This window comes from Neolamprologus brichardi, chromosome 16 (assembly GCF_056152115.1).
Source record: "Neolamprologus brichardi isolate AB-2024 chromosome 16, ASM5615211v1, whole genome shotgun sequence".
NCBI lineage: Eukaryota > Metazoa > Chordata > Actinopteri > Cichliformes > Cichlidae > Neolamprologus > Neolamprologus brichardi.
This window is the reverse complement of record NC_142119.1, coordinates 22134963-22147274: the sequence shown is the minus strand read 5'-3', so window position 1 is coordinate 22147274 and position 12312 is coordinate 22134963. Positions and strand designations below refer to the sequence as shown.

Sequence of the window (12312 nt, the reverse complement as noted above, 5' to 3'; positions counted from 1 at the left end):
TAAGAAACATAAGTCACACGGAGAATATAAAAAGAATGTATAAACAAGATGTAAAAATCCATAAACACAAAACGCCAAGTAGGAGTCCAAGGAAGGGAGTCCTGATTTTAATGCTTGAGATTACAATTCTCAGAATCTAAACTGCAAAACAAACATGTTTGCACATTTATCTTTTATAGGTGTTCGAGGTCTGTGAAAACGTTAAGGATGCTAAGGAAAAAGAACAAAATATAACAAAAAAAACCTGAAAAAACACCCCGACCTTAATATGTGCTATACAAAGCCATTAAGAAGTGAGGGTGAATAAAAGGAAAAAGCTGTACAAAGGCATTAAATGTGCTTCACTCCCTCAGCCTTGAGAACAGGAACAGACTGCAGAACACTGCATCAGTGTGCTCTAAAATCATTGGACTGCCTGTAAGAACTCTGGCTTTTCAGCCAACAGGCCCTTAGACAGGCAGCCAAAATCATCAACGACCCCTCTCACATACTTCACCCCGCATTTCAATGGCTTTCCTCTGGGCGACGCCTCCGCCTTCGCCTCCGCCTTCGCTGGTAGCTCTCCTCCTCTCAGTCCTGCAGGACTGAGAGGAGGAGAGCTACCTTTGTCCCCAAAGCCACTCTGCTTTTTCAATTCCAGCCAATAAGAACATTTCCCACACCAGAAACATAAACTCTTCTTATACTACTGACACTTTATTCACTTTTAGTCACTTACAGTTATTTATTCACCTTTCAGTCACTTTAATTTTAAAACTGTGTAATTTTAAAACTGTGTATACTGTATATTCTGTGTATTTATTATTTCACTCCTATTGCCTGTTCTTATTGTCCTGATCTTCAGCGTATGCTGCTCGGTTGTTTGTTAATTGCCCCTTGGGGATAAATAAAGTGTTCTGATTCTGATTCTCTTGGTTCCTCCCTCTTTCACAGTTACACACTCGAATGAGTCCTCTGAAATGTAACAGAGAATTCAGAAATCAAACACAGAACTGTATAAACACTCAACTGATGAAATACTGATGTCAAAACAATGTTTCGTACATCTTTGAATCCTGTCATGTCAGACAAAACCATAAATCTTGGATTAGTTTCAAGGAGTAATCCTTTCAAACACATTCAGAGTTGTCACTGGCTCACTAACCCTGGTCTGAAAACATCATATTAGGTTTCTTGGTCTTTGTTAGAAAAAATCCTATTATTAAGTGAGACAGACAGAGTAGCAAGTTCCAACATGTTTATTTTACTTGCAAGGAAGCAAAAGCAAACACAATGAGTGTACTGTGTATGTTACCAGAACATACACAGTTTAACATACACTTTTAGTACACAGTACGTTGGGGGGGGTTTACAGGTAAGTGATGCAAAGATTTATATGTCTCGATCGGGGGCAGTAAAGTACTTCTAAACAACTGCAGAACAAGTGCTAGGTTGGCTGGACCCATACCTGATGTCAGTTGAAATCATAATGTGGTCTGGGTTGGTCTAGCAGGTGCAAATGCCACACACCTCGAAACATTAGCTTGGGAGATGGTCGAAAACACAATCTAACAACTTATTTTTCGTCTGTATCTCTAACACTTCTTTAGCATTTGCTATAATTAGGGTCATTTCTACTGTGAGGTTTGTGTGTTGGAAATACAGAAACTGTGTCAGTGATTTACTATTTTAAACAATGAAAATGAGCCGGTGCCTGATGTCCAAATACCTAATGCATCCAACCCTGTGTCCCTTATTTCAACATTTTTCAAATATATTATGCCCTTATGTTCTTAACCTACTTTCTTTATAATGGTGAGGAGACCCTTCAGATATTGAATGTTGTTGTGCTTTGAGGTAGCAGCGAAGAAAGGTGTAGTTTTTGTCAATGAACAGCGAATACCCGTGTACACACCTGTGAGCACACCTGTGAGCACACCTGTGTGGATCAGCAAGCTTGTATTCAAAAGGTTTATCTACGTAATGATCTGCTAGGGGTGTGGGGAGCCATGGCCCCATCCCCCAGGGCATGAAGCAGGCATCGAGGAGATCCAGGCCCCAGACATCCAGAGGCTCCCAGAGTGCAAGAGCCCAAGGAGGATCATCGGAGGGGCATCTGTGACACCCTCCTGGGAAGAGCTGAAGAGAGCCCCAGATGAGGGGTCACCCAGCAGCCACGGAGTAGAAGCCAGGTTTTTTTTTGTTTGTATGTATATTCAAACATAACTGAAGATTAGCTCTGAAATTGCCAGCTCTGGCCATGGATCACATAAGGAAAAACTGAGAGGAGGGTGATTGGCTTAATAGTCACAGGAAGAACTAGACCGAGTGACTGACCTGGTTAAATAGTGGAAAATGAAATCATATAGAATTTTCTGATCCTGAATCACTGAAAACATGAATTTCAATAATCAGCCAGACAACCGTTATGTCTGGCTGATATAAAACTGCAAGGCATCTGCAATGCCTCAGGAGAGGAGTCTATCTCATCTCTGCAGGGTACAGAAACCTTCTGAGCCTTCTTAAATACTGGTCGATCCATAAAACTTCAAAATCTATTTGTACATCGTGTACATATCCTTTAATATTATGAGTAGAGTGCTACATATTAAGTGCATAAAGAGTTATTGTTCTAAGCACTTTTGAAAACACCCAGATTTATAAAAGAACCATGTAGCTCCAATGACATTCAAGGAAAGCAAAAGACCAAATAAGGCCCAAGCAGCAGAGCATGCTCCTGCAGAGACACAAGAAGGAAGAATATATTGAGAAGGAGATAATTTATCGTTTTCTCTGTTTATTGGAATTTAGTTTTATATTTCACATTTAAATGAGTTGGACAGTATTCAAACACCACCTGACACCTGTATCCAACACATTGAAAAATGTTTTCCAACAGACAAGATCTGACATAGAAAAGAATGTGAGACAAAGCTAAGACATGCTCTTAGCTTAAAGAACTGGTCGTATTTCACTGGGTGGAGCATCACTCATTGATTGATTAACTTATCTCTAGGGTAATCGAACTACTTCTTTAACGTAACTATTCTCCAAGGAATTCGAACTTCTAGGGCATGATGAAAATACTTAAATATGGAGAGAAATTTATATGGAATAATTTTACTCATAGTCTAGATATTCAAGTCTCTGTTTATATCTTTCAATAGGAGAAAACAAGAAAACCAAACAGAGTAACATCTAAATGACACAACATCCACAAAAGCTCAGATCTAAAAAAGAGAAACAAAAGATACATTTGGACAAACTGCACAGCTAAATCCAAACTGATCTCACCTGATGCCACATGCACATATAGTTGACCATGTTTTATTCCATATGAGTTAGCTGCTTCACACTCATAGAGGCCATTTAGATAAGCGGTCAGACTCAGCCATTCAGAAAACACTATGAAGAGTGGGTTTTCATGGTGGAGTTATCAAGGCCCAACCCAGAAACGAGGCAAATGGTGAGCGGGAATCCCTGGGGCGAGGCTTTAACCCATGAGGCCCTATTAAGAATATCCTGAAGAAATAACATGTGCAGGAGGTGTCCTAGGTGTTAGGTACAGTGTTTATCAGGGGCAGCCGAGGGGTGGGTGTGTCTTGGTAGAGGAGATCTGGTGCAAAGACAGAGTTTCTGGATAGTTTTAATCTCCCAAATATAGCAAAAATCTGTTGATACATATCAAAAAACTTTTCTTCGCACCCAACTCTGCTATGGTACCTTAAATCTGATAGGACCACTAGCACACTGTGCTTAAAAAATCATGCCTTACGCAGTAAAAGAAATATTTATACTTTACCTGCTCCAGGTAAAGTTTGCATTTGGGTTGGCTTCTGTCACACACTCAAATGAGTCTTCTGAAATCACTGAAATGTTCACGTCTGTAGGAGAGACTGCAAAAAATAGAGCGAGAAATGTGTTAATCTTGAACTGAGGAAATATTTATTCTATCAAAATAACATCTCACAAATGTTTTAGTAAATTTTGGTTAGTTTCGATTTTGTTTTAAAGCCATTTTAGAAAACAGTTCTTTTCCTGCTTCATGGTTTTCATTGGCTCACTTACATACACTTAAAGCTTTAAGCTCTAAATTTGAGGTATATTGTCCTAAACAAGCATACTGTTGTGTTACTTATTTTATACCGTTGTTTAGGAGCCCAAAATAAACTCTCATAATAAAGCTTATTGCAGTGGAAACTGTTAATGGGGTTTATTATTATTTTTTCTATGCATACAGACAACAAACAACTAAAATTACTGATCAAACAATAATATTTTTTCCATTTTAATATTCTTTAGTTACTATTTTATGTGACCGAGGTAAAATGTTACAGTCCCACTCAACATAGAGAAGTAAGGAGAAACGTGTCTCAATTTAATACTTAATGCTACTTGTTATAAAAAAGTGTGTGTCTGCTTTTGTTAAAAACACTGATGTAGGGTTTGTAAAAAGAACTGAAAGGATAGACATTACATTATTTATAAACAAATGTATTTTACCATTAGATAATGAAGCTATTTTTGTCTCATGGCTGGATGACTGGTACAGAGTAATTTAATACTGTGACATGAGGTTTTTGCTCATTTCAGTTCAGTAGCATCACCTTATGGTTGAATGTAAACGTGGGCGTGTCTGGCTGTGCACCTTGTTAAATAGCAAATTAAATAATTAAAATTATTAAATGGACAGCAACACAAAAGAGGGCAAATAATAAATTCTATTAACAGCTGATACTCACAGTAGACCTGTATGGTGAAGGGCAGGGTTTCTTCCTTAGCCAGGGAGTCACCACTGATGACACACTGGACCTTGTGACCATTAATCTCTCTTGTAGGAACGCCAAACAGAGAGCTGACTGTGGTAGTCGTATCGTTGTCATACTGGGTGGAGTTTGTTGTTGTCCTCACTTTGTCTGCCAAAGCACCAGTGAGCCACCTCACCTCTGGGGGAGGTCTCGATCCAGCAGCCGTGCAGGTAGCAAATAAAACCTCTTCTGTGCCCAAAGTGGGAAGATTGTCCTTGATGTGTGTGAAAGGAGGCACTAGGAGAGTTACAGCACTTAAATAAATCAACATGCAAGCAGGATGGTGAAAGTAACTCCTTCTCCATGTCACACACAAACACGGAGTATTTTAAATAAATGTTTTTTCATACCGAGCAAGTTTAGAGGTATCTCAGTCTTCTGATTTCCACTTGGAAACAAGGTGAAGATGCACGTGTAGCTGCCTTCATCCATCAGGGTAACATTGGATAACTGGAGAGTTCCATTTTTGTCATTAAAAATTCCGACATATTTAAATCTATCATCATGTCCATTGACAAACTGGAGTCCATTTCTGGGTTGGATAGTAATAAAATTGTCATGGTGAGGTTTTTCTCTCGTCTTCCTCTGCCAGGTAATCTGTGTCAGGTCATCATTGGTATCAGTGACATGACACGGTAAGATGGCCGTACCTCCTTGAACCACTGTCACACTTCCACCAATCACCTGCAGAGCTATAAAGAGAATGAAACACTATAAAACTGAACTGGACAAAGCAGAAACAGAGGATCCAAAAAGATTTACTGGTTTAAACACTAAAGTACAAGTTTACTTATGTCTGGCCTCCTCAAAAACTCTTGAGGGAGAGGCTGGAATTTCATTAGAAACTTGATGTATCGAATCTGTGTGATACAGTGCATCTTAGATGAAGCTAAATGAGAATGCCATAGATCTTACACACCAAATTGATTACCTTATTTCACAGGTTTGGCACATCCTTCGTAAAACAAAAATAAAAAATAAAGTCCACTTTGGACTTTCAGTCTTTGTTATAGTATTTGTGGGGATAAGTAAACTGATTATAGGCAGTTGAAAGTCATGGCTGTATTGCTAAAACAGGACGAGCTGGATTATATTCTATGCTCCAGCTACTGACTTAGCAAACACACCTTCATCATGACTTGAATTTTCACAGCAGATTGAAATTGAAGTGTCTAAAATTACTGTAACAGTTTGCAGAGAAGGCAACACCCATGTTTTGATTTAATGGTCTCATTCCTTGCCTATGCATCATGATTCTGCTGGGGTGTGCAGTTTTGTTTACCCTTGCTAACAGACAAAGTAATGACTAAGTATAGGATATGTAAATATGTTTTTGCTCATTTCCCACATACTGTGTCTGAGAGTGAAACAATGTGAAATTTGATCATGATCTTTAGCATTTCTTTAGCACTATCCAAATTTAGCTGTGGCTCAAACTGGTATCTATAACCATATTTAGAAACTCAACACTAATTTGGGAACTTATTACACAAAGGCAAAATCACAAATTTCACAAATATATGGACTATAGAAATCCCTAGCACAGCAGGTTCACAGCACAGGTTACCATGGAGAATGACCCCAGCAAGAACTCAATCACCTTTGTAATAGAGAAAATCAAGCATTAACCCCAGAGGTACCAGTATAAGCTTTGAAAAAAATGCTATTATTTTAAAGATATTAATAAACGGTTTTAGCGGGGCTCCAAGGTTAACCAGCCCCTTTTTATACTGTGAAAAGATTGTGAATCATAAACCAGCCATGGATATTTTTTGTCATGATCACACTCTGAAAAGTAAAAAGCTAGGTTAACACATAATAGTTCAAACAAACTGTGAATTCTGTCGGAAATAAACACTTTATTTGTTGGGAACAAAATACAAAAATGAAGTAGCCATTTTTACAATTATTATGGATGTTTTAAGGCTGTAAAACCCCTCACTACACACTTTAAACACTTTTCTCAGACAGGCATGATCATTTTCACACTTTTCTCTCATGTTTAAACAGTTCAAACCTGCTTAGAAAATATAAGTCCAGCATTATAGAATGAAACCAAAGGCTCGCGCTGTGCCTTTGATGGTGAAAAACGTTTCCTCGACAATGTTGTGTTTGTTGGGGAGAAAACTAATAAAGATTCAATACAGCACTTCAGAGTCACACTGCTAGTGATCGAAGATTTAAGTAAACTTGACAGGCCGAAGGCATTCTGTTCTTTACAGGAGATGCGGCACGAGATTGATTGACAATGGTTGACAGCCAATCAGGAATCTCACATCACACAGCACAGATTGATTTAAGTTACTTTTAATGTATCTATACCTTTACATGACTATCAAAAAATGAGTGACATAGGCAGCAAACAAACAGCTTCTACATACCGTCAGCATCTCTGCTCAGCAGAAGTGCAGCCAGGAGCACCAGACGACAGGGGATCATAGAGAATTTACTTAGTATGAAATTACTGACCAAGAACACATAAAGAAAAGCTCCATCCATCCATCCGATCTTTTTTCTTGCCATTAGCGCATTGCTGGAGGAGGAGCGAGAAGCGATAATTACAATATAACACAAAAAGCACTTTTACGTTTACGTATATTTATGTAGTATACACCATTGCGACTCAGTTTCTCCTGCTTTAATAGTAGCAGGCGTCTGGGTGAGACGGAAACTGCCAACATTCCTCTGGAAGAAAAAAAAAAAAAACTCAGACAGTAAGTCTTTGTTAGTGAACAGGTTTCTGCCTGTTACTGTGGCCAGGCTTTCAAGTAGAGTTCACTAGTAATTTATTACCATTACAAAACAATTTTGAAATTGTACTATTTTGTTATTTTCTTTCTGCGAACATTGTTACACTGTAACATGATCACAAGAAACAGCTTAGCCCTTTAAAAAGAAGTTTTTAAAAAGTCAGTTACTTTGGAATGACACCTTTCAAATAACAGAAAAAGAAAAAAACCCTCACTAAGAGCTTGCAAAGCTTCAAATAGCCATATTTATTTTTTAGGTTTTAGGGAAGCTTTACCCCCACCTAGTGAAATAAACCACAAGTGGATTTCACAGGCTTTTACCAAAGATATTGCATTTTTGCACAGTCATTAAAATTTAGAGGATAAAAAGTAGATGGTCAAACCTAAATATATTGAAATAGAAGGTCACTGATAAGAAATCCCTATCAGTGACTGGTTGTTTTTAGATCATCCTAAACACAAGACAACTGTTTGTGAATTATATATATATATATATATATGCCCAGAGCACTCAAAACTTGATGAAGCTGTTGTAATTACCAATAAAGCGACGATTGTCAGCATGATGGGAGTGATTGAGAGTAAGTTGTAATGAATAAGATTAAATCTCAGTGTGGAATAATTAGTTCTAATTGTTCCTATACTAATGTTTTGACATTAATGTGATTTGTCTTTAACAGATGTTTCAACACACCATAGATCGTGTCCTCAGTGACACATGGTCTACAGATACCAGGAGTGGACAGATGGGCTTCGTAACTTTGACAACCACATTGTTTTATCTCTTGAACTCTGCCTTTTTTTGATAGAAAATCTGCAGGTGATATACTATACTCATCTGAAGAGTGCTTTAAAAATATGTTTGTGTGTGATTATGATATGTTGGTGCCCAAATTTAAATATCTGTGTAATCACAGTCTTCTTCACCCTATTGTCATATTACAGAACCATGTATCCGCTTCAAGGGTCATTAACTCACTGGAGGGCTTAAGAAGGGTGAAGTTTCCTTCTAGGGATACCATTTTTCATGCTTATTGCCATTTGCCACCCCTGTGGTAGTTATGGAGAGAAAAGGGGTGTTCAAGTTAGCAGGTAAGTTTAATCTACATTTGTGTTTATACTTCATTGTGTACGTCATGTGCATGTTCTTATGAGTAGATTTATTATAGTGAGTTACCTCAAAGCCCCTGAATACTTCAATGGTGCACATGACATTGAAGGTTTTTGGAACTCTATTCACCTGGAAATGATAAGCCGTGGGTTTTTTCCAAGTGAGTGATGGCAAAAACTTATTGACAGTCATTCAGTGTTTCAAAGTAATTTAGATTGTAAATAAAAGCATGCCACTTTCTGTAGGCTGAGTGAAGAATCCATTTTCAGTTCCACCAAGTTACACGCACTGGGCACCATGGATCGGGAGTGAAACTCGAACAAGTGACATTGTGCTTAACACAGAGTTTCAAAAAGTAAGAACAGGTGCTTCACATGAAGCAAAGCTTAGCAGTGTCACAGAAGACCGTCTGTTTGATGAACTCGCCAAAAACAAAGGTAACATTTCTTTGAAGTTTTCAGAATATGTGACATAAAGTTCTGGAGTTGTTCCATTTGCAGTTTTCCCTAATTACTGTCAGGTTGGAGTGGTGAGAAAATTGTGTAAAGCATGCAACATCAACTCCAAAGACTCCCACTTTGATCTCATCACCAGACTGAGGGAGAAGATGAAGAGCAGGCAGACATATGATAAGGTCTTTCAAAGCATATGGTGTGCCTCTGGTAAGCATCACTTAGTGATGAAATCAAACAATTTGAAGGTGAAATACAAACGTAAAATCAAAAGAAGTCAAAAATGACCGGTTGTATTTTTAATCCAACAAATCATGAAAAATTAGATTAAATTTTTTTTTCATGACAGTGCAGATTTCTGACATTTTGTGTAATTTAAGTTGGGCATACACTGTGCAATTTTTTGCAGTTGCGTTATTCAGCTTCTGCTCAAACTGCACGATTGACTCGCAGGAGTTAGAAGTTCGCAGGGTCATATTCTATATGGCCCGATGCTCTGATGCAACCTGAGCACTCACTTTGTGCGTCCATAACATGAATATTATACCTTAAGAATACCTTATACCTTGAGTGAAACTTAAGTTACACTTGTGTTTGTAAATGAACCGCCCAATGCTGTGTAGCTTTCTGGATTTTATACTTACTGGGCTTCGTATTTATTTATTATACAGGCTATATAGTAAATAACATCAAAACTCATGTTTTATGTAACTAAAGTGTTTAATTATGTGGGCTACAGAAAATAATTAAGTTATAGACTGTATTTATATGAAAAACGTGTATACTTACTGCATTTGAATCACTTTAACCAGTCGTAACTATCAGGGGGTTGCAGTGTGGGTGAGGGAAGGAGGACCCAAACGCTGGACTCACAGGTCGGTGAAGGCTGGTGTTTATTGCAGAACGAAATGAATGAACAGAACTGAAGCAGGAAATGGCTGGCTGGCTCGCTGACTGACTGACTGAACTGAACACATGACAACCTAACAACGACAATGACACGACAGTGAACTGGTAAAACAGAGGAACTTAAATACACAGACTGAATGATGACGATAATTGGAAACAGGCGAGTACACGGCTGAACATGAAACAGTTAAATGGAACATGTGGAAAAAACAGTGAACATGAACTGAAAACGCTGGGTCAATGACCCAGGAATCCTGACAGTAACCACCTGCATGTGTGTTTGAAAAAAACAGCTTTGATTTTGCCTTCCCATTTGATTTCTTTGCCACCCTAAGAAAATTTCTCTAGAGCCGCCCCTGGGTGAGAGGTATATTTCGAGCGGTACAGAGAGTGGCCACTGGCCAACATATATTTTTTTTTACTTACCGTTAATAAAGCTGGTTGCGTAGACTCTCTGTGATCGCCGATTATACGAGTGGTTATGCAAGCCGATAGTATGGTGTTCCGGGGTTCAAATAGTGGGTTCGCGCGCGCTTCCAGTTTAGACGTGAATTGTATTATTTTTTTTATTTTTATTTTTTTTGTTGAAACACTGTAGGCTGCCTTGAAGTGGCCATAAATGTCTGTATACATGACGGCCAACAATAATGAACATCGATTATTGTCGGTAAGTATCCAACTTAGACACAAAAAGGCCTATGCTACTAAAAAAATACACTTAACCACATAGAAATAATCAAGCTATAGAGTTAACACTATATTTACAATAAAGATAATAAACTATCACCATCTGCAGGGATAGACAATCATTCTGGAAAATACAATAATTATAATTCTACAACTGTTTACAACTTGCATAGTTCATATTTCTGTATAGTTTTCATATCCCCAAAAGACAAGGGTTGAATTTTAAAAAGAAAAAGAGCAGGGAAATGTCCCATGCTAAAACCAGTTTGATGTTAAATGCAAAACATGCCATTTCCGATAAAACAACAGATAAAAAGTCTACATTGAAACATACATTTTAGAACAGTATATAATTTAGTTGCACTCTAAGCTGAGTAGATTTTAATTGTCCCCAGTTAGTTTGAAAGGTCATTTAAAAAAAATAAAAAATTCATCATGGATTTTTGTACCATGGAGCTAATTAGCACAAAGGGATTGAGCTTGATAGCAAATTGCCAAAAAAAGCCACCTTGCATTCAGACATTACTTGCAGATACAGAAAAACTGATGCCTGAAGAACTGGACGTACAGCTGGCAATACCTGCACAACAAACATAGTCTGAGGGGATCTGAATTTATTTTTGCTTAAAAAAATCACTGCAATCAAAACTTGTGACAAACTAAATTCATATGAGCACCAGTTTTGAGAGCAATAAAATAAAAAAAGATACTGATAATTGAAATGGTGAAGAATGGAACCCCACAATCATCATAATGACTATCATCCTTCCCATCCATGATACTGATAAAATAAAGATGTAAACAAGTGTTTTGTTTATTTGTTCTTTTTTTTGGGAGTTGGAGTGAAACAGAAAAATGACTGACTGATCATGCAGATACATTTGTAAGGAACAACACAACTTGAAATACTAAACAACCAAAAATGACATTAACAATGAAACGTTTGTACATACTATCTTATTGCCACACACCAGTCTAGATGCATTAGGTTTTAAAGAAATTATTGACATTGTTTTTTCAATTTTACCACAAATAAATAAATAAACATGGAAGGTCATTATTGTCTGAGTTTTTAAGGAGCTTGGAAAGAAAAGCATCTGGACTTCTTTAAGTTGCTTGAAGACGTTTCACTTCTCATCCGAGAAGCTTCTTCAGTTCTAAGGTCAAATGGCGGAGAGTCCCAGATTTAAACCCAGTGGGAGTATCCCCCCAAAGAGGGACAAAAGGACCCCCTGATATCCTCCCAACAACTGTGGGATACTGTTTGTCCGTGATTTGAACCGGGGGAACAAATCGTGGCAGAAACGGCCTGATGTTATTTGTATCCCACTGTAACTTTACTGTATAAAGAGCTAACATCTCCAAAATGTCAAGAGTAGTTAGTCATTACAACAAGTGTGTGTGAACTAAAAATCAAGAATGTGGGATACTGTTTGTCCGTGATTTGAACAGCCCAGCGCGTGGTCCCGACAAAGGGAAAAGCAATTATGCAGGGGAGACCTACCTTGGCTTGTGTAGGTGAAACCAGAGGGAAGAAATGCTTCACCATATTTTCTACTCTTCGGCTTAGAATGAAGTTGGTTTGGAAACATATTCAGCAATGTTTCAACTCCTAC

General features: G+C 37.9%; 1 pseudogene across 1 annotated transcript; it reads right to left on the bottom strand.

Annotated features, from left to right (window-relative positions):
* Positions 1 to 2603: 2603 nt before the first annotated feature.
* LOC102798024 (nectin-2-like) lies at positions 2604 to 7409 on the bottom strand (annotated as a pseudogene). The gene is made up of 6 exons (XR_015716602.1): positions 7169 to 7409; positions 5138 to 5479; positions 4722 to 5024; positions 3720 to 3875; positions 3274 to 3384; positions 2604 to 2716 (listed from the first exon to the last, which is right to left on the bottom strand). The product of XR_015716602.1 is annotated as a nectin-2-like (transcript).
* Between the last annotated feature and the right edge of the window lie 4903 nt (positions 7410 to 12312).